Source organism: Mesoplodon bidens, assembly GCF_964165515.1.
Source record: "Mesoplodon bidens genome assembly, chromosome: 6".
Lineage (NCBI taxonomy): Eukaryota > Metazoa > Chordata > Mammalia > Artiodactyla > Ziphiidae > Mesoplodon > Mesoplodon bidens.
Genome location: NC_138162.1, coordinates 57,670,758 through 57,692,228, shown reverse-complemented (window position 1 = coordinate 57,692,228; position 21,471 = coordinate 57,670,758). Strand labels below are relative to the sequence as shown.

The 21,471-nt window shown below is 37.1% G+C and overlaps 1 pseudogene across 1 annotated transcript in view; it reads right to left on the bottom strand.

Moving 5' to 3' along the window:
• Window positions 1-7,586: 7,586 nt before the first annotated feature.
• The window catches only part of LOC308619286 (LLGL scribble cell polarity complex component 2-like), a 28,015-nt pseudogene continuing 14,130 nt past the window's right edge, over window positions 7,587-21,471 (bottom strand). Inside the window, exon 2 of the transcript in view lies at window positions 7,587-7,720. The product of the transcript in view is annotated as an LLGL scribble cell polarity complex component 2-like (transcript). The remainder of the gene's footprint in view (window positions 7,721-21,471) is intronic.

The following is a 21,471-nucleotide window of genomic DNA, read 5'->3' as shown; positions in this document are numbered from 1 at the left end:
GATACAACCCAAATGTCTATCAAAGGATGTACAGATAAAATATGGAATGATTTTATCTGTTAATCAAGGCATGAACAGGTAAATTTGTATATATATACAATGAAATATTATTCAGACTTAAAAAGGAAGGAAATCTTGTCACAGGCTACAACATGGAAGAAACTTGAGGACATTATGCTAAGTGAAATAAGCTAGTCACAGCAAGACAAATAGTATATGATTCCACTTATATGAACTACCTAAAGTAATCAAATTTATAGAAACAGAAAGTAGAATACTGGTTGCCAGGGGCTGGGGAAAGGGGAATGGAAGAGCTGTTGTTTAATGGGTACAAGCTTTAGCTTTGCAAGATGAAAAAATTATAGAGATCTATGGCATAATAATTTGAACATGCTTAACTCTACTAAAAGTGTACGCTTAACAATGGTTGAGATGGTAAATTTTATGTAATGTGTTTTAACCACAACTAAAAAAAAAACACTTATACTCTCAAAACTACAAAATACTGTTGAAAAGAACTAAAGATATAAATAAATGGAAAAACATACCATGCTTATAGATCAAAAGACTTAATATTATAAGGTGGCAATACTCCCCAAACTGATCTACAGACTCAACACAGAATTATATGGAGAAATTTACAAATCCACCAGCATAAGAGATTTTTATTTTTCTCTCCCAGTAATTGATGCATCAAGCAGATTTTTTTTAAAAAGCTTTAATTTAAATATAGAAGTTTTGAACAACATATTTATCAAACTTGGTTAAGTATATTCTATATGACAGTTAGAAAATATGCATTGTTTTCAAAAGCACATCACATTGATGACATTTTAGTACACAGATCATATCTCAACAGATTTTGAAGTACCTGTATCAGAGGCATAACCCTCTGATTACAATACAAAAGTAAAGTTTAATAAAAATAAAAAATATTAAGTAAATATTATCATTTGTAAGTTTAAGAACACATTTCTAAATAATTAATATGTGAAAGAATAAAGTGTACTTGGAAAACTCAATTACCTGTCAAATTGTGAGTTACCTATCAAACTGTGAGGTGTAGCTAAATCTTATGTTTAGAGGAAATTTATAACCTTTAAATGATTATACTCAGAAAGAAAACAATTGTAAGTGCAGTCAATCAATCAATGGTGTAAAGATGGAAAATAGAGGGCTTCCCTGGTGGCACAGTGGTTGAGAGTCCGCCTGCCGATGCAGGGGACACGGGTTCGTGCTCTGGTCCGGGAAGATCCCACATGCCGCGGAGCGGCTGGGCCCGTGAGCCATGGCCGCTGAGCCTGTGCATCCAGAGCCTGTGCTCCGCAACGGGAGAGGCCACAACAGTGAGCGGCCCGCGTAACGCAAAAAAAAAAAAAAAAAAAAAGATGGAAAAAAGAATCAAAACTATTATTAACAGAAGTAATGACTATGTAAGTAGGAAATCTAAGATTTAAGGACAAATTATTAGAACTATTATGTGAGTTCAGCAACTTTACTGGATATAAGATTAATGTTTAATGAAATAAGTGCATACCTATCAATAATTACTTTAAATGTCAATGGACTAAATGCTCCAATCAAAAGACACAGGCTGGCTGACTGGATAAAAGAACAAGACCCTTCAACATGCTGCCTATAAGAGACTCACTTCAGTGCAAAAGGCACACACATACTGAAAATGAGGGGACAGAAAAAGATGTGTCATGCAAGCAGAAATGACAAGAAATCAGGGGTAGCAATTCTCATATCAGGAAAAGCAGACTTTAAAACAAAACCTTTAATGAAAGACAAAGAAGGGCATTATATAATGATAAAGGGATCAATACAAAAAGAGGGCATTATACTTGTTAACAAATACACCCAAAACAGGAGCACCTAAACAGATAAAGCAAACACTAACAGACATAAAGGGAGAAACTGACAATAATACAATAATAGTAGAGGACTTTAACACTGCACTGACATCAATGAACAGATCATCCAGACAGAAAACCAGTAAGGCAATAGAAGTCTCTAATGACACAATAAACCAGCTGGACTTAATTAATATCTATAGGACATTACATCTTAAAAAAAACAGAATACACCTTTTCAAGTGCATATAAAATGTTCTCCAGGATAGATCACATACTAGGTCATAAAACAAGCCTCAACAAAGTTAAGAGGATAGATATTATATCAAGCATTTTTTCCCAACTATAAAGTATAAAACTAGAAGTCAACTACAGAAAGAAAAAGGGGAAAAGAACAAACACATGGAGTCTCAAAAACATGACCGGATGCTATTAAAAAAACAATGGGTCAATGATAAAATCAAGGAGGAAATCAGAAAATACCTCAAGACAAATGAAAATGAAAACGAAAACACAACTTTATAAAATCCATAGGATGCAGCAAAAGCAGCTCTAAGAGGAAAGTTCATAAAGATACAGGCCCTCCTCAAGAAACAAGAAAAATGGCAAATAAACAACCTAACCTACAACTCAAAAGAATTAGGAAAAGAACAAAGTCCAAAGTCAGCAGAAGGAAGGAAATAATAAGGATCAAAGAGGAAGTAAATAAAATAGAGATAAAAAAATAGAAAAGATCAATGAAACCAAGAGGTGGTTTTCTGAAAACATAAAGAAAGTTGACAAATCTTTAGCTAGGCTCACCAAGAAGAAACGAAAGAGGAACCAAATAAATAAAACAAGAAATGAGAGAGGAGAAATAAAAATTGATAGGACAGAGATACAAAAAACCATAAGAGAATACTATGAACAGTTATATGCCAACAAATTGGACAACCTAGAAGAAATGAACAAATTTCCAGAAACATATAGCCTACCAAGACTTAGTCAAGAAGAAACAGAAAACTTGAATAGACCAATTGCTGAATATGATATAGAATCTGTAATTTTAAAAAAATTCCTGCAAACAAAAGTCCAGAACCAGACAAACTCACTGGGGAATGCCAAACATATGAAGAACTTACACCTGTTCTTTTCAAATTATTCCAAAAACCTAAAGAGGAAGGAACACTCCAAATTCATTCTATGAGGCCACCATTATCCTGATACCAAAAGCAGACCAAGATACTAACAAAAAAAGAGAAAACTGCAGGCCAACCTTTTTTTTTTAACATCTTTATTGGAGTATAACTGCTTTACAATGGTGTGTTAGTTTCTGCTTTATAACCAAATGAATCAGTTATACATATACATATATCCCCACATCTCTTCCCTCTTGCATCTCCCTCCCTCCCACCCTCCTTATCCCACCCCTCTAGGTGGTCACAAAGCACCAAGTTGATCTCCCTGTGCTATGTGGCTGCTTCCCACTAGCAATCTATTTTACATTTGGCCAACATTTTTAATGAATATATTTATATGAATATAAATCCTCAACAAAATATTAGCAAGCTGAATTCAACAATACATAATAAGGATCATACACTATGATTAAGTTGGAATTATCCCATGGTCACAGGATGGTTCAACACACACAAATGAATCAATGTGATACAACACATTAACAGAAGGAAAAACAAAAACCACATGATCATCTCAATAGACACTGAAAAAGCATTTGACAAAATTCAACATCCATTCATGATAAAAAAAAAACTCTCATCAAAGTGGCTATAGAGGGAACATACCTCAACATAATAAAGGCCATTTATGACAAACTCACAGCCAACATAATACTCAATGGTGAAAATCTGAAAGCCTTCCTGGTAAATTTAGGAACAAGACAAGGATACCGACCCTTGCTGCTTTTATTTAATATAGTATTGGAAGTCCTAGCCACAGCAATCAGACAAGAAAGAGAAATAAAAGGTATCCAAATTGGAAGGGAAGAGGTAAAAAAGTCACTATTTGCAGATGATGTGATACTCTATATAGAGAACCTTAAAAGTCTCCACTAAAAAACTATTAGAACTGATAAAAGAATTCAGCAAAGCTGCAGGATATAAGATTAATATACAGAAATCTGTTGTGTTTCTACACACTAATAATGAAATATCAGAAAGTTTAAAAACAATCCCATTTAAAATTGCATCCAAAAAAAATACCTAAGAATAAACTTAACCAAGGAGGTGAAAGACCTATACTCTGAAAACTATAAAGCACTGAAGAAGGAAATTGACAATGATACAAAGAAATGTAAAGATACTCCATGCTCTTGGATTGGAAGAATTAATATTATTAAAATGGAGATACTACCCAAAGCAATCTACAGATTTAATGCAATCCCTATCAAAACACCCATGCCGGGCTTCCCTGGTGGCGCAGTGGTTGAGAATCTACCTGCCAATGCAGGGGACACGGGTTCGTGCCCCGGTCTGGGAAGATCCCACATGCCATGGAGCAACTAGTCCCATGAGCCACAATTACTGAGCCTGCGCGTCTGGAAGCTGTGCTCCGCAACAAGAGAGGCTGCAATAGTGAGAGGCCTGCACACCGCGATGAGGAGTGGCCCCCACTTGACTCAACTAGAGAAAGCCCTCGCACAGAAATGAAGAGCCAACACAGCCATAAATAAATAAAGAAAAAATTTAAAAAAAACAAAAACAAAACACCCATGCCATTTTTCACAGAATTAGAATAAATAATCCTAAAATTTATATGATACCACAAAAGACCCAGAATTGCCAAAGCAATCCTGAGAACAAAGAACAAAGCTGGCGGTATAACCCTCCCAGACTTCAGACAATACTACAAAGTTAGAGTAATCAAAACAGTGTGGGGGGGCTTCCCTGGTGGTGCAGTGGTTAAGAGTCCACCTGCCGATGCAGGGGACACGGGTTCGTGCCCCGGTCAGGGAGGAACCCACATGCCGCGGAGCAGCTGGGCCTGTGAGCCGTGGCCACTGGGCCTGTGCATCCGGAGCCTGTGCTCTGCAATGGGAGAGGCCGCAGCAGTGAGAGGCCCGCGTACCGCAAAAAAAAAAAAACAGTGTGGTACTGGCACAAAAACAGACACATAGTTCAATGGAACAGAAGAGAGAGCCCAGAAATAAAACCATACACCTACAGTTAATTAATCTTCGACAAAGGAGGCAAGAATATACAATGGAGAAAAGACAGTCTCTTCAACAAGTGATGTTGGGGAAACTGGACAGCCAATTGCAAAATAATGAGATTAGAATGTCCCCTCATACCATACACAAAAATAAATTCAAAGTGATTTAAAGACCTAAATATAAGACATGACACCATAAAACTCCTAGAAAAAAACATATGCAAAACACCCTTTGACATAAATCATAGCAATATTTGGCAGATCAGTCTCCTGAGGCAAAAGAAGTAAACACAAAAATAAACAAATGAGACCTAATTAAACTTAAAAACCTTTTGCACAAGGAAACCATCAACAAAGAGGAAAGCAACCTACAGAATGGGAGAAAATATTTGCAAATAAAGTGACTGACAAGGGGTTACTATTTGAAATATACAAACCACTCATACAATGCAATATCAAAAAAACCCAACCCAATCAAAGAGCTGACAGAAAACCTGAAAAAAATTTTTTCCAAAGAAGACATACAGATGATTAACATGAAAAGATGCTCAACATCACTAATTATTAGAAAAATGCAAATCAAAACCACAATGAGGTATCACCTCACACCTGTCAGAATGGCTATTATCAAAAAATCTATAAATAACAAATGTTGGAAAGGGTGTGGAGAAAAGGGAACCCTCGTACACTGCTGGTGGGAATGTAAATTGGTGCAGCCACTATGGAAAACAATATGGAGGTTCCTTAAAAAACTAAAAATAGACCTACCATATGATCCAGCAATTCCACTCCTGGGTATTTATCTGAAAAAAAACAAAAACACCAAGTCAAAAAGATACCTGCACCCCAATGTTCATAGCACCACTATTTACAATAGCCAAGACATGGAAGCAACTCAAACGTCCATTACCAGAGACTGGATTAAGAAGATACGCGAAATACATATGTGTGTGTGTGTGTGTGTGTGTGTGTGTGTATTCACACACACAATGGAACTACTCAGCCATAAAAAAGAATGAAGTATTGCATTTTGCAGCAAAATGAATGGATCTAGAGAATATTTTGGTTAGTGAAATAAGTCAGAAAGAGAAAGACAAATACTGTATGATATCACTTATATGTGGAATCTAAAAAATAATACAAATGAATGTATATGCAAAACAGAAACAGACTCATGGATATCGAAAACAAACTTGTGGCCACCAAAGGGGAGAGGGAAAGCGGGAGCGAACAGTTAGGAGTATGGGATTAACAGATACAAACTACTAGATATTAAAAAAGGAAAAAGGATATACTGTATAGCACAGAGAATTATACCCAGTATCTTGTAATACCGTATAGTGGCATATAATCTGCAAAAATACTGAATACCTGAAACTAACACAATATTATAAACCAACTTTACTTCAATAAAAAAGATTAATATTTAAAAATCTACTGTATCTCTATATACAATCCATAACATTTAGAAATATACTTTTTAAAGATCATATTTATAATAGCAACAAAAATAAGGTCGCTCAGGAAAAATCTAAGAAATCATGTATAATAGATTTATGGAGAAAATATAAAAGTTTATTGAAATACACTAAAGAAAACCTAAATAAATAGAGAGGTCCTCATGGATGGAATGACTCACTGTTAGAAAGACAGTTTTCCTCAAGGTAAACTACCCAATGCAATTCCAATTTTAAAAATAATGGACAGAGTTGAGCTTTAAAATTTTTTTGCACGATTTCATAACAAAACAATTTTAAGTTTAATAGAGTAGGAGGGCGTTTAGTGAAGCTTGAAAATTAAAAGGGAGGCAGAGTCCTAATAGCACTTTTACTAACCATCTCAGAAAGAATCATACATCACACAAAATTGCCAGATTTTAGAATCTTGGATGTTCATATTTTGCTATAATTTTTTCTATCATTATTAACTATGAAATCCTTAAATGAGCTTTTATTAGGAGCCAGGGAGAAGAGAGTGAGGGGCTGGAGAGACTACACCATCCTCCTTTGCCAGCTGTGTGAAGGGGGAAAAGAAGGGTTATTACTGTTACAAGGGGAAGGAAAGAAGACCAGGACATAGAGGCCTGCCACCAGGAAGAAATGAGCATTTGGGGAACCCACGTGGGCCTGAAAAGACCTGTGGAGTTTTCTGGTAGGCTGCTTACAACCAATGACACCACAATACAAACTGAATTAATTTGAAAAACTGCAGAGGCTGGGTTGGAAGCAAAGGAAAATGAGTCAATTGTACTAACTGTAAGAGTTGAGTTACTCTCTGTACTATAGTCAAGTTCCAAATTTGATTCTGAGATTTCTAGCTGCCAGGAATAATAAAAACAAAAGTATGACAAGTGTTACAGTGCTCATTACTAGAAATGAGGCAACATGTTAAGTTCACAATATCCTTAAGTAAAGTGTATAAGAAATCACTGTCAGTCTGGATTCTTACATGCAAGAAACAGATGCCATCTCCAGCTAAGTCACTAAACAGACAGTGGGATAGCTCACAGAATCTACTATAAGGGACTTATATACAGGCTCAAAACCAAACCACAAAACAAAAAATACATGGAAGCATGTTTCAGAATTGATGTGGAGATAAAATCGCTCCCTTCAGTGTCACTGGATACTGCCACTTCCAGCTACTAGTGCAGCTGTGCAGTGCATCTGGCAGCATCTGATTGGTAGAGCCGAGGTCACATATCTGTGCCCCAGCTGCAAAAGAGGAAGGGAAAGTAATTATCTGACACTTTTAGCTCCTATAGTATACCCTACCATATGAACCAAATAATTTTGGGGTTAGGAATTCCACAAACATAAAAAGTGGTTCTGCTGCTGGGCAGCCAAAGCAGATGATAAATTTCCTGACAATAACCATAACTGTCTTCTGAGTTTGCTCTATAGTAAATGAAGTCCATCCTGGGAGGGGCTTAACTAAGATAGCAACTTGTTCCTTGTTCCATATTGACTTACTGACCTAACACTTCTCAATCAAATGATGTATTATAATCCTGCATTTATTTACTGTTTTCAGTAGAGGCTCTTAATACATCCATGTATGTAGTTTTACTGGATCAATTTAACTTGATCCAAGAGTAGAACCCGGAATGCCTGAAGGAGTGGCTAGATTAGCAAATCCTTCTTATTATCTCAAAGGGCTCTTAATAAAACTGAATCCGTCCGTTATAAAAGCAAATGATTAGGTTAAGAGCAGAAATATCAACATGTAATAAACATTTGTTTACTTTAAAATGAAATTAGCCACTATCTGAATAGAAACTGAAATTCCCACCAAAAGATAAATTTCAAAAGTGACAGAGGTGCATATGAAGAATTGAAAACTGAAATAATAAAAAAGCTACTGGGGAGAAGATTAATTCAACTACATGCACAACCATCTCAAAAGACAAAGTGAGCTCTGTTGTCTTCTTCCTGAGTGGTGACTGCAAATGACAAGGAAGATTCCATAATTGCCTGCTTCTCTCTGTGGCACTGAGTGGAGCCTGCTTTGCTAGATGACTTCAATTGCAGGCTATTTCAAAAGGTGGATACAGGGACAGTATATTATTTAGAGTATGGCTGCCAGTGAGGATGGGTGAGGCATGCTTAGGCTTGCTGCAGGATGATGATCCTTGGATTATATCGACAAATTAGCATGAAGCATGTAACCTAAGACTACCCCTCAGAAATCTCCAGGTCCAGTGCTTAACCAGTATCTAAAATGTCCTCTACTGATAACATAATATGTAGAATTAGAAGGAAATGCTCCTGGAAAGGGAAGAGATGGAAAATATGAATCCAAGTCGCTGGGAGAAGAAAGCCCTTTTCAGCTGCTCACAGAGATGCTGCCTGTCCTAGGGGCAGTCTGGGCTTCTCTCCATACCTTCATCAAAACCGCTTCTCTACTACTCTTGCTTAACAAACCCAAGCGCTGTATGTGAGTCACTTTTACCAGCAATACAGACAGGCCTCAGTAACTGTTGAACATCATGAACAAACAATCCTGACTCACTAAAAAGAAAAAAATATACATTAAACATCATAGCAAGATTGAAGCAGAGAAAAAAATTCAGGGCAGAAAGAGAGTTATCTGATAATGCATGAGATTGTTTTGGTTGATATTGCTGATTAATAAGGATTTATTTTTAATACCAGATTTTCAACATATAATTTTCTCAACCCATTTAGAAAAACACGGGGGTTAACTATTCAGAGGTTGTCATTTTACTGTGAAAAATGGAAAACTGCTTAGAGCTAACATTACGAGATTTTGATCTACTTATTATTTCTTAGTTAATAGAAGCCAATAAATTAAAGTCAACATACCTTCAAAAAAGGTATTGGTTTAGGCTGGTGATATTTTTTCCCCTAATTTTCTGTTAGTATTCCTAATCACAACACACACACACACACACTCTCTCTCTCTCTCTCTCTCTCTCTCTCTCTCTCTCTCTTCCAAGAATATGGAAGACTAAAAGATGTGAAAATCTTTTACCACAGAAAGTTAGAAATGCTGACAAATATAGCACTCTGTTAAGTGTATAGGCGAGATGTCAATAAAGTGAATTTCCAAGGGCCCCAAAACAAGAGGGAACAGAAAACAAAAAGCAGTAATAGGATGGGAAGGGGAGCTTCTGATATCAGGAATCAAGATTTGGGTTGTAATAGCCACTCACTGACAGAGATAAGAACTTTGAGACCAAGAAAGCAAGACATCGGAATCAAAATTCCCACACAGAATTGGATCTCTTAAAGAGCTATAAACCAATGGCCAGGAGGTCCTAGAAAATATTGCAGGGGGGACATGAGAATGCATAAGATTGTGCCATTTGCTACCATAAGTGGCTTTGGGTCAGGAGAAACATCTTGTGAGAAAGTCTGCCTTCAGGTTGGTTTGGTATTTATTTTTGTTGCATGGTCTGGGCACTCCAAGTCAAGAAATTAACAGACTGGTAATATTTTTGTGAGGCCTGATAGAAACAGACAGAAGTTGGGAATTCCCTGGGGCCCAGTGGTTGGGACTCCCACACTTCCACTGCAGGGGGCATGGGTTTGATTCCTGGTTGGGGAACTAGGATTCCACAAGCCACGCAGCATGGCCAAAAAAAAATTTTTTTAATTAAATAAATAAATAAAAAGAAACAGAAGCAAAATGCTTTGGAAGGACTCACCTAAAGCCCAGGCTACATAGGATTTTTATGGATAAAGCCCCACTTAAAATGAACTCATTTTCCAAAATACAAAACTCAAAAGGGAACAATCTTCCATAAAGAAATGTCAGCAAAGATAGAGAGCCTGGGCTTCCCTGGTGGCGCAGTGGTTGAGAGTCCGCCTGCCGATGCAGGGGACACGGGTTCGTGCCCCGGTCCAGGAAGATCCCACATGCCGTGGAGCAGCTGGGCCTGTGAGCCATGGCCGCTGAGCCTGCGCGTCCGGAGCCTGTGCTCCACAACAGGGGAGGCCACAGCGGTGAGAGGCCCGCGTACCACAAAAAAAAAAAAAAAAAAGATAGAGAGCCAGATTATATTCCTAAGAACGTGAGATAATGGAGAACTTAATTACATAAATCCTATTACACAAGTAATTTTGAGCTTAATGGAAAATATGCTAACATATATATAGAGAGAAATTTTTTCTGGAGCTATATTGTAAAGAAATTAATTATGTAGGTCTAATAGCATAAGGGACTTTGAATACCAAAAAGAGTTATATAACCAACAGTGATTGGGCAGAAAATAAAAAAGACTGTGGTGATGGAAAACAGATCAGTGGGTTGCCATGGGTTAGAGGTAAGGCGAGGGTGTAACTATAAAGAGAGTTTTTGGAGTGATGGAACTGTTCTGTATCCTGATTGTGGTTGTGGATACATGAATCTGTATAGGTGTTTGAATTCATGGCACTGTGCACCCACAAAAAAATCAATTTTGCTGTATGATAATTTAAAAATAAAAATAAAGAAGTGTTTTTAAATATACTTTCGAAAACAAAGTAGAATTATAGAAATGAAAGATATAAAAATATAGTCATTAAAAATAAAATTAATTGGAAGGGTTAAACAGCAGGTGAACACAACTGAAGAGAGAGAGTTGGTCAACTGTATAATAGACATGAAGAAATTACCCAAAATGAGAGAGAGAAAGAGACAGAGAGCGAAAGAGTAAGAGAGAGCAAGAGAATGCATATGCAAGAGATGTTAAGAGACATAGAGTAAGGGAAGACTAACATAAAATCTAACAGAAGTACCAGGTGGAAAGAACAGAGAAAATGAGAGACTAGAGGACTGACAGGCAATGTTTGAGAAAAATACAAAGACTGAAATGTTTACCAAAATTACAGAGAAATATAAATATTTAGATTCAGGAAACAAAATAAGTTCCAAGATGGAGAAATTAAATTCATACCTAGACAAATACTGTTGAAAATGCAGAAAATTCTTAAAAACAACTAAAGATAAAAGATTACCTACAAAAGAACACTCATCAGTATACTAGCAGATTTGTAATCATCAGCAATAGAAGTCATTAATCAGTGGAAAGAATTACCAGAATATACACTGAACTATGCCCTATGATTTAAAAAGTGAATTCTTTTTGAGAAGAAAAAAAGAAGTTGAGTCATCTCTTTTCCTGTCAGAGATTGCTTGGCAGTAATTCTGTAAATCAGAAGAATAGCCTGGCAACTGAAAACTGAACCCAGCAATTGAAACAAATGTTAAATCACAGGTATTTTCCACTAATTAAGGCTATGTGATTCTATGAAGGAATGTGCCTGGGTTAATGGTCAAGTGGAAAAAGCTTATTGAAGAAACAGCATGTGATATCTAAGTACAGTGCCAGATGTTGGGGTCAACTAACCTAGATTTTGGCTATTTAGACAAGAGAGACATAATGGTGGTCAGCAGTGTTTAATTTACATAAAGTTCTAATGCACTGACCTGTAAAGGCTGTCACGTAATATTCTTAATGCTTAATAGTTTGTATGTAATAAAATAAAGCTATCATTGTATTTCAAATGGTTTGATTAGATTTTTAGGGCTATTCTTTCTCATAAATGATACTTTTTTTTTACTACAAAAGTAATTCCTGTGTGTTGCAGAAATTTTTTTAATTTTAATTTTAATTTAATTTAATTTAATTTTAGTCACAAGAAAAAATATTTGTATTTCCTTTAATCTCATCACCCAAAGAAAACATTTATCAGCTTTTTAGAATATTCCAAGTATACCCTATTTTATTATTTTTTAATTAAAATTTTTATTTTGAGAGACTTACAGATTCACATGCAATTCTAGGAAATAACACAGACAGATACTGGGACGCCTCCATCCAGTTTCCCCCAAAAGTAACATCTTGTAAAACTATAGTACAATATCATAGCCAGGATATTAACATTAATACAGTCAAAACCCAACATTTCCTTCACCACAAGAATTTTTCACATTGTCCTTTTAAAACAAACCTGAGAATTCCCAAGTTTTGTACTTAATAGCAAACCATAATAGAGTACTCCATTATAACATAAAGTTAATTCTACTGTGGATTATTTTCATTCTCTTGCACTCTCTCTGAACTTTGGACATCCCCGTTATTCCTCAACATCAGCAATATAAATGGCTTCTTCTATATTTGTGAGTAACTGATCAGTCACCTTCCCCCTTACAAGGGGGAGAAGGATCTATGACAAGCATAAAAATACTATGTGATAAGCATAATGATAGCTAACATTCATTCTACACTTTCCATGTGCCAGACAGTATGTTATTCATTTAACAAGTATTAAATATTTTGATTCTCACAACACATCCGTGAGGCAGATACTATTAAATTCCCCATTATGTAGATGAGGAAACTAAGGCTCAAGAATGTTAGGTAACTTGCCCAAGTCACACACAGTTAACAGTGGCATAACCAGGATTAAATCCATAAGGTTTTTGGGAAAGTGGAGGTATTAGGGAAAAAGAAAAACTAGTGTAGGTAAGAAGGATCAGCAGAGGAGTGTGCAGGTTGTAAGCAACATTGAATAGAACAGTCACCATAAGAAAATGACACGTGATGATGAGAGAATTAGTTTTGGGGGAAGAGGAGTCCAGGTAGAAATGACAGTTCTAAGACCCAAAGTTGCGGAGGGCCTGGCATGTTTGAAGAATGGCCAGGAGGCTGGTGTGGCTAAAGCAAAATGATCCAGTGGATGAGTAGCAGTAGATGAGGTAAAGAGACATATATAGGCATGAAAGTCGCTGAAAAGTTTTGGGATTTTTTTTGAGGGACAGTGCTGTCTTTGTGGGTTATTTCTTTGTTTTTGTTTTTTTGTTTTTTTTTTTGCGGTACGAGGGCCTCTCACTGTTGTGGCCTCTCCCGTTGGCGGAGCACAGGCTTCAGATGCACAGGCTCAGCGGCCATGGCTCACAGGCCCAGCCGCTCCGTGGCATGTGGGATCTTCCCAGACCGAGGCACGAACCCGTGTCCCCTGCATCGGCAGGCGGACTCTCAACCACTGCGCCACCAGGGAAGCCCCCTATTTCTTTGTTTTTAATAACAGCTTTATTGTATTACAATTCACATACCATAAAGTTCACACTAATAAAGTGTACAATTCAGTAGTTTATAGTATATTCAGAGCTGTGATACCATTATCACAATCCAACTCCAGAGTATTTTCATCACCCACAAAATAATCCCCATACTTAGCAGCTGTTCCTCATTTCACCCTTCCCCTAGCCCCTGGAAACCACTAATTTACTTCCTGTCTCTATGGAATTGCCTATTCTGAACATTTCATATAAAAAGAATCACACAATATGTGGCCTTCTGTGTCTGATTTCTTCTGCTTGGCATAACAGTTTCAAGGTTCAGCCACATTGTAGCATGTATCAGTACTTTGTTACTTTTTAGGGCTGAATGATACCACATTTTGTATATCAATTTGGCACTGGGCTACACAACTGACAAATATGTTTGCTGGTATATTATAAAGGATACAACTCAGGAATAGACAAATGGAAGAGATAGGGAAAGGTACTGGCAGGTGGTGGTGGTGAATGAGGAGTATTTGTTGAGGTGCTGCATAAAGCTTCCATGCCCTCTCCAGGCATACCACCTCCCAGGACCTCAACATGTTCACCAACTGAGTTCTCTAAACCTCACTGATTAGGAGTTTGTACGCACATTTCATTGCACAGACATGAATGATTAAATTATTGGCCATTGGTGACTGAACTCAATCTACAGCTCCCCTCTCCTCCTCTGAGGTGGGGATGGGGAACTGAAAGATCAAACCCTCTTATTCTGGCTTGATCTTTTCTAGCCCCAAATCTGAAGCTATGTAGGAGACCCAGTCAGGAGTCATCTCATTAGCATATAAAAAACACCCTTATCTCTCAGGAGATTCCTAGGGTTTTAGCAGCTCCTGCCAAGAAGGAGGTGGGGCCAGCAGAGACCAAATATATTTCTTATTATGACACAATACCATGTAGTAATATTTGATTTTTGAACCCCAAAAGTAGAATAGGTACTAAAATTTTAGAATGTACCAGTTATGCAGCTGAATTCTGATATTTTCCCCTCTGATTTTGTCTAGTATTTTGTCTAGTATTTTAATCCACCATCATTTCTGAAACACCTGAACAACATCTGCCATCCAGCTCCAATTGGGAAGAGACACCTATTTAAAAAAATCCAAGAAACACCTCATGGGTTGTCATTCTCTTGTATTCACACCAAGTCATTGTCTGCCCCAAGTTGTATACTGGTACATCCTTGGCTAATTTCAAGACAGCACTAGCTATTTGTTACTACCATTTGAAAAAGAGCAAGCTTCCTACATCTGGGGCTAAAAATAACGGTAGGCCATCTACCTCTTTAATGTTTTAAAATCTTGACAAGAAGACACACATGGCCAAATTTAGAAGTACGGCCAAGATGCCATGTAATGGCTACAACAAATTAAAATGTCACAATAGCTGCCAAGAAATCCCCCAAAAGTATCTGAGGCAACTGATGCTAAAAGATGATAAAGAAGATTCTGGAGACCATGGGATTGTCAATAAAAAATTCAAAGAAGCCAGAAAAAAAAAGTCAGTGAAATAGTTGTCAAAGTAGACAAGAGCAAGAAAGAGGACTCAAAAAGAAGCCAAGTGTCATTTAGGAAGCAATTATCTGATAACACGAAACTCAGAGCCCTCTTAGACTTAACCTTCATGTACATATTAAATATCAGTTAACTGATAAGGCTTGGTGGATTATATTTGCCAAAGGTTATTTGTATTTCAAAAAGAAATTAACTTCTGAAACAATGGAATGCTTTAATTCATTCAACAAATATTTGCTAAGCACCTACTGGGGATATGATGGTGAGCACAACGGAAACTTTTGTTGGGGTCATGGAGTTTAGGAGCTAGAGGTAAAGCCAAATATCAATCAAACAACACTAACATCTGTGCAGTTGCAAACTGAGGTAAATAAGTGTGCCAAAAAGAAGAAAAATTATTTTGTGAGAGTTTATACCAAAGAATCTAAATCAAGGAAGTATCCTGGAAGAAATAACCATTAAACTGAGATCTGAAGGATGAGTTGGGTTGAACGGTCTGAGCCTTAAAGTGAAACAGGATTTTTACCGAAGAGCTGGTGTATTACTTTGCTAGGGCTGCCATAACAAAGTATCACAAACTAGGTGGCTTAAACAACAGAAATTTATTGTCTCACAGTTCTAAAAGGTAGAAGTCAAGGTGTCAGTAAAATTGGTTCCTTCTGAGAGTGGTGAGGGAGAATCTGTTCCATTCCTCTCTCCCAGATTCTGGCAGTTTGCTGGCAATCTTTGGTGCTCCTTGGCTTGTAGATTTTCTGCTTCATCTTCATATGGCATTCACACTGTGTGCATATCTGTGCCTAAATTTCCCCTTTTTATAAGGACACCAGTCATATTAAATTAGGGATTCACCTTAATCCTCATCTTAATTGATTATATCTGCAGTGACCCTATTTCCAAACAAGGTCACATTTTGAGGCTAGGACTTCAACATATGTATTTTGCAGGTATAAAATTCAATCCGTTAACAGCTGGGGAAGTTACAGTGGGAAGCAAAAAGGGTCTCAAATTCACCTCCTGACTTCAGATGGGTTGCTAATGAGAATAAAAATTTTCATTTCAGAGACCTTCAGGAAATTCCGTGTCCTCAAGGGAGAGTTGGACTGCATTTATACTAAGAAGGAGGCAGAAACTAAGAAGAAATTGAGGCTACAGGGCATTAGTGGATTATGGAGTAGGAATACGAGGGAACACAGTGGAAAGTTTGGGAGGTGGGAGAGGTTTGGATTAAGGACAAGGGGCTATAGACAATTATGAGCATGAAGGGCAGGTAGAGGAAATTGGTCAGGAGTACTTACTTATACTGAGGCCTCTGACTGATGAAAACAGGAATAAGAAGCAAGACGGCTTTAATCTCAAATGCCTTTTTGAGAAAGGCCAAAAGACCTCCCAGTCTAGAGCAATATCAGGCTCAAGAGTCATAGTCCATGGTCTCCTGGACAGAACTGGGATCAAATACTGGCTCTACCATTCACTAGATGTATGGGGTTGGGCCAGGTACAGCACCTCTCTAAGCCTCAGCTTCCTCGTTTACAAGATGGGTATCGTAATAACTCTTAGTTGAGGAAGCTTGTGCAGTAAATCTCAATATCACTATTGAAGGCCTGGAGGATTCTCATGCCCTCAGCAAATTGTATGATCTCTCAGATTCTCTATTTCCTGATTTTAAAGTTGGAATAGCAATGCCTTATAAGGGGTTGCAACAATTTGTGGAAATCTTGTTTATTAAAGTGATTTGAAAACAGAAAAATGTGAATTTTCCTAGTTATACTGAGTCAAGATTGTGTCCTGTGACTGCGTCTGAATGCACCACAGGAGGGTGCATAAAGAAGGCAGTCTCCACTCTGCATAAGGAAAGCAGCTCCACTCCATTCTACTTTTCTCCTCTTCCCCAGTGTAAGTTAAACCTGTGTGCCAATTTATCTTCCTTAATCTACCTGGTCCTATTAAGAGATCATTCCTAGTATTTTCACTCTAGTTTATGGAGGAGGGGAAATCCTTCTCCTCTTTGGGCTTACTCTAAAAATGCATATCCAGTCAGAGCCCCAGTTTTATTCCCCAGAGATCCTGGATGTCTTAAACTGATCTTGTAAGAGTGTTCATCTTTGGGTTTAGTCTCTGAAAAAATCTCTTTCTGGTCCTGTATGCCTCTTTTATTCTCTAGAGTCTAGAAGAATTAGACAGTATAGTAAGTTGAATAGCTCTTCCCCAAAGGTATGTCCAAGCCCTACCCTCTATTTATTTGGAAATAGGGTGTTGCAGATGTAACTAAATTAAGGATCTCAGCATGAGATTATGCTGGATTTAGGGAGGCACTAAATCCAATAACCAACGTCCTTATAAGAGAAAGGAGAGGAAGATTTGACAACACAGAGAGATCCAGAGGAAAAGGCCATGTGAATATTCAGTCAGAGACTGGAGTGATTCAGCTACAAGCCAAGGAATACCAAGGATTTCTGACAACCACTAGAACCAGGAGACAGGCCATGGAAGAGATTCTCCCTCAGAGACTCCAGGAGGAACCAATCCTGCCAAAACCTTGATTTTGGACTTCTGGCCTTCAGAACTGTGGGAGAATATATTTCTATTGTTTCAAGCCACTCAGTTTGTAGTAATTTTTATGGAAGACTCAGGAAACTAATACAGGCATGTTTCAAACTCAAGAAGAATTTTCTAAACACTTGTTTTGTGCCATACATGGTGCTAGCCCTTTCATGAAATTTATTCTTAGCACCTGAGTCTGTTCTGCACCTAACTCTTTGATTTCCTAGTTGTGTGCAAATGTACAAGACCCTTATCAGTCTTGCTGTGGAGCTGGGGGTGGGGTATCAATTTTATTAATTTTTTCAGGGTTTAACTTTTTATGTTGATTTTTTTCTCTTTTGGCTATTTGATTTCTGTTTTACTGATTTCTCCTCTTCATTTTTTCCTTCCTTCTACTTTCTTTACAATTAATTTACTGCTCTTTTTCTAGCCATTTGAGATAATGTTTAGATCAGTGATTTTCAGTCTGCCTTTTCTTTTTTATATATATACATTTATTTATTTATTTTTGGCTGCGTTGGGTCCTCGTTGCTGCGCGCAGGCTTTCTCTAGTTGCAGCAAGCGGGGGCTAGTCTTCAGTTGTGGTGCACGGGCCTCTCACCGTGGTGGCTTCTCTTGTTGTGGAGCATGGGCTCTAGGTGTGTGGGCCTCAGTAGTTGTGACACGTGGGCTCGGCAGTTGCGGCATGCAGGCCCAGTTGCTCTGCAGCGTGTGGGATCTTCCCGGACCAGGGCTCGAACCTGTGTCCCCTGCATTGGCAGGAGGATTCCCAACCACTGCAACACCAGGGAAGCTCTTCTTTTCTAATATTTACATTTAAAGCTAAAAAAAATTATCCTCTAAGAGCTTTTTCTTTTTCTTCTAAGTTTTTTCTTTTTCTCTTTTTTTCTTGTATTTAATGAGATGCTGATGATAACTAAACTTACTGTGGTAATCATTTCATGATATATGTAAGTCAAATCAGTATCCTGTATACCTTTAACTTATATAGTGCTGTATGTCGACTGTATCTCAATAAAACTGGGGAAAAATTATCCTTGAAGCACTGCTTTAATTGCAAACCACAGGTTTTGATATGTTATATGTACATTATCCTTCAAACAAAAATATTTTAAAATTTCTGTTGTCAGACTTCACTGGTGGTCCAGTGGTTAAGACTTTGCCTTCCAATGCAGGGGGTGTGGGTTTGATCCCTGGTTGGGGAGCATGTAGTTTTTTGGCTATGTGCCTCATGGCCAAAAACCAAAAAAACATAAAACAGAAGCAATACTGTAACAAATTCAATAAAGACTTTAAAAACGGTCCACATCAAAAAAATCTTAAAAAATAAAATTTCTGTTGTGATTCCTCTTTTGACCCAAAGATTGTTTCAAAATAGACAACTTAAATACCAAATGATGATTTTTCTAGTTATCTTACTGTAAATGTTCTTAGCTTAATTCCACTGTGATCAGGAAACATACTCCATATGATTTAAATTATTTGAAATTTGTTGAGACTTACATGATTTAATATAAGATCTATTTTGGTAAATGTTCCATATGAACTTGAAAGAATGTATATCACAGAATACCTTGTGCCTATAAAGTTTGTTATTCATGATATTCAAATCTTTTATGTTCTCACTAATTTTTGTCTGCTTTTTCTATTAGTTACTAAGAGAGCTATGTTAAAATCTCCAAATATGATTATAAATTATCTATATACTTTATAAGTTCTGATGTTTTTTATTTTATATATTTTGAGTCTATATTTTAATATTTTAAAATGGCATTTTTATCATTATAGAATATTCCTTAAGATTTTTAGAAATACTTCTTTGCCTAAAATCCTTCTTTATTGCCATTTCAAATCACTTCTCCCTGAAAGAAACACTGTTGAAAGTTTGACGTATAGCCTTTTAGATCCTTCTCTATAAGTTTACAAACACATATACAGTGTATAATTTTGTTGTGTGTATGTTTAAAGATGAATGGAATATTATGTACTATTATGCAATTTCCTTTTTCCTCTCTTAATAAGTCTTGAGAATCTTTCTATATTCCTATATTTATAGACCCAAAATCCATCCTCACCAGAATGGATACCTGTGCCTATTTTTAAAATATTAGCTCCAGAGGCAATTCAATGGAAAAAGGACAGTCTCTTCAACACATGTCGCTGGGACAGTTGGACATCCACATGCAAAAAAATAAACCTAGACAAAGACTTAACACCTTCCACAAAAATTAATTCAAAGTTTACCATAGACCCAAATGTAAAATGCAAAACTATAAAACTTCTAAAAGATAATATAGGAGAAAACCTAGTTGACCTTGGGTTTTGTGAGTTTTTACATAGAACCTCAAAAGCTTGATCCATGAAAAGAAAAATAAGGTAAGTTGGACTTCACTGAAATTAAAAGCTTCTGCTCTGCAAAAGACACTGGTAAGAGAATAAAAACACAAGCTACAGACCAGGTGAAAATATATGCAAAACACAAAACAATGAAAGACTGGTATCCAAAATACACAAAGGACTCTTAAAACTTAGCAATAAGAAAACAGCCCAATAAAAAATGTGCAAAAGTTCTGAAGAGACACCTCTCTAAAGGATATATACATATGGCAAATAAACATATGAAAAGATTCTCAACATAATTTATCACTAAGACTTGAAAATTAAAACAACAGTGAGATGTTACTACATATCAGAATGGCTAATATACCAAAACACAAAACAAAACAAAACCCCAAAAACCTGAGAATACCAACTGCTAGCAAGGATGTGGAGAAAAGGACTTATTCATGCTGGTGGGACTGCAAAATGGTACAACCACTTTGGAAGACAGCTGGGCAATTCTTCTTATAAAGCTAAACATAGTATTACCATACAATCCAGTAATCATTCTCCTAAGTATTTACTCAACTGATCTGAAAACATACAAATATTTATAGCAGATTTATTCATATTCAGCAAAACTGGAAGCAACCAAGATGTCCTACAATAGGTGAATAAAGAAACTGTGGGGCTTCCCTGGTGGCGCAGTGGTTGAGAGTCTGCCTGCCGATGCAGGGGACACGGGTTCGTGCCCCGGTCCAGGAAGATCCCACATGCCGCGGAGTGGCTAGGCCCGTGAGCCAATGCCATTGAGACTGAGCGTCCGGAGCCTGTGCTCCGCAATGGGAGAGGCCACAACAGTGAGAGGCTGGTGTACCACAAAAAAAACAAAACAAAACTGTGGTACATCCAGACAATAGAATATCACTCTGTGATTAAAAAAAAAAAGAAGTGAGCTATCAAGCCTCAAAAAGACATGCATGAATCTTAAATGTAAGTTGCTAAGTGAAGTAAGTTACTTTGAAAAGCCTACATAGTGTGTGATTCCAAGCATATGACATCCTGGAAAAAGAAAAACTATAGTGATGGTAAAAAGATCAGTGTCTGCCAGGGATTCAGGAAAAGGAGAGAAGGGTGGAATAGGTGAAGCACAGAGGATTTTTTTTGAGCAATAAAATTATTCTGTATGATACTGTAATTGTGTATGCATGTCACTGCATTTTTTAAAACAGCAGAATTTTATGATACAAAGAGTGAACCTTAATGTATGCAGTTTAAAAAAAATCATTTAGGAGATCAGGAAATTCCAGGAAAAAGTGCAGAATGTGACAAAATAACTGATTTACAAATATATGAAATTACCTTACCGTAGGGAATGGGGGAACTGCTGACCTAATTAACTTCCAGAAATGAGTGGAGTCTATAAGACAAAAGGTAAAAGAAACTGTCCATAAGGGCCAGACTCTTGTTTTCCACAGAGATTAAGGCTAACAACTCTAATACTCTATACAGATTACTGC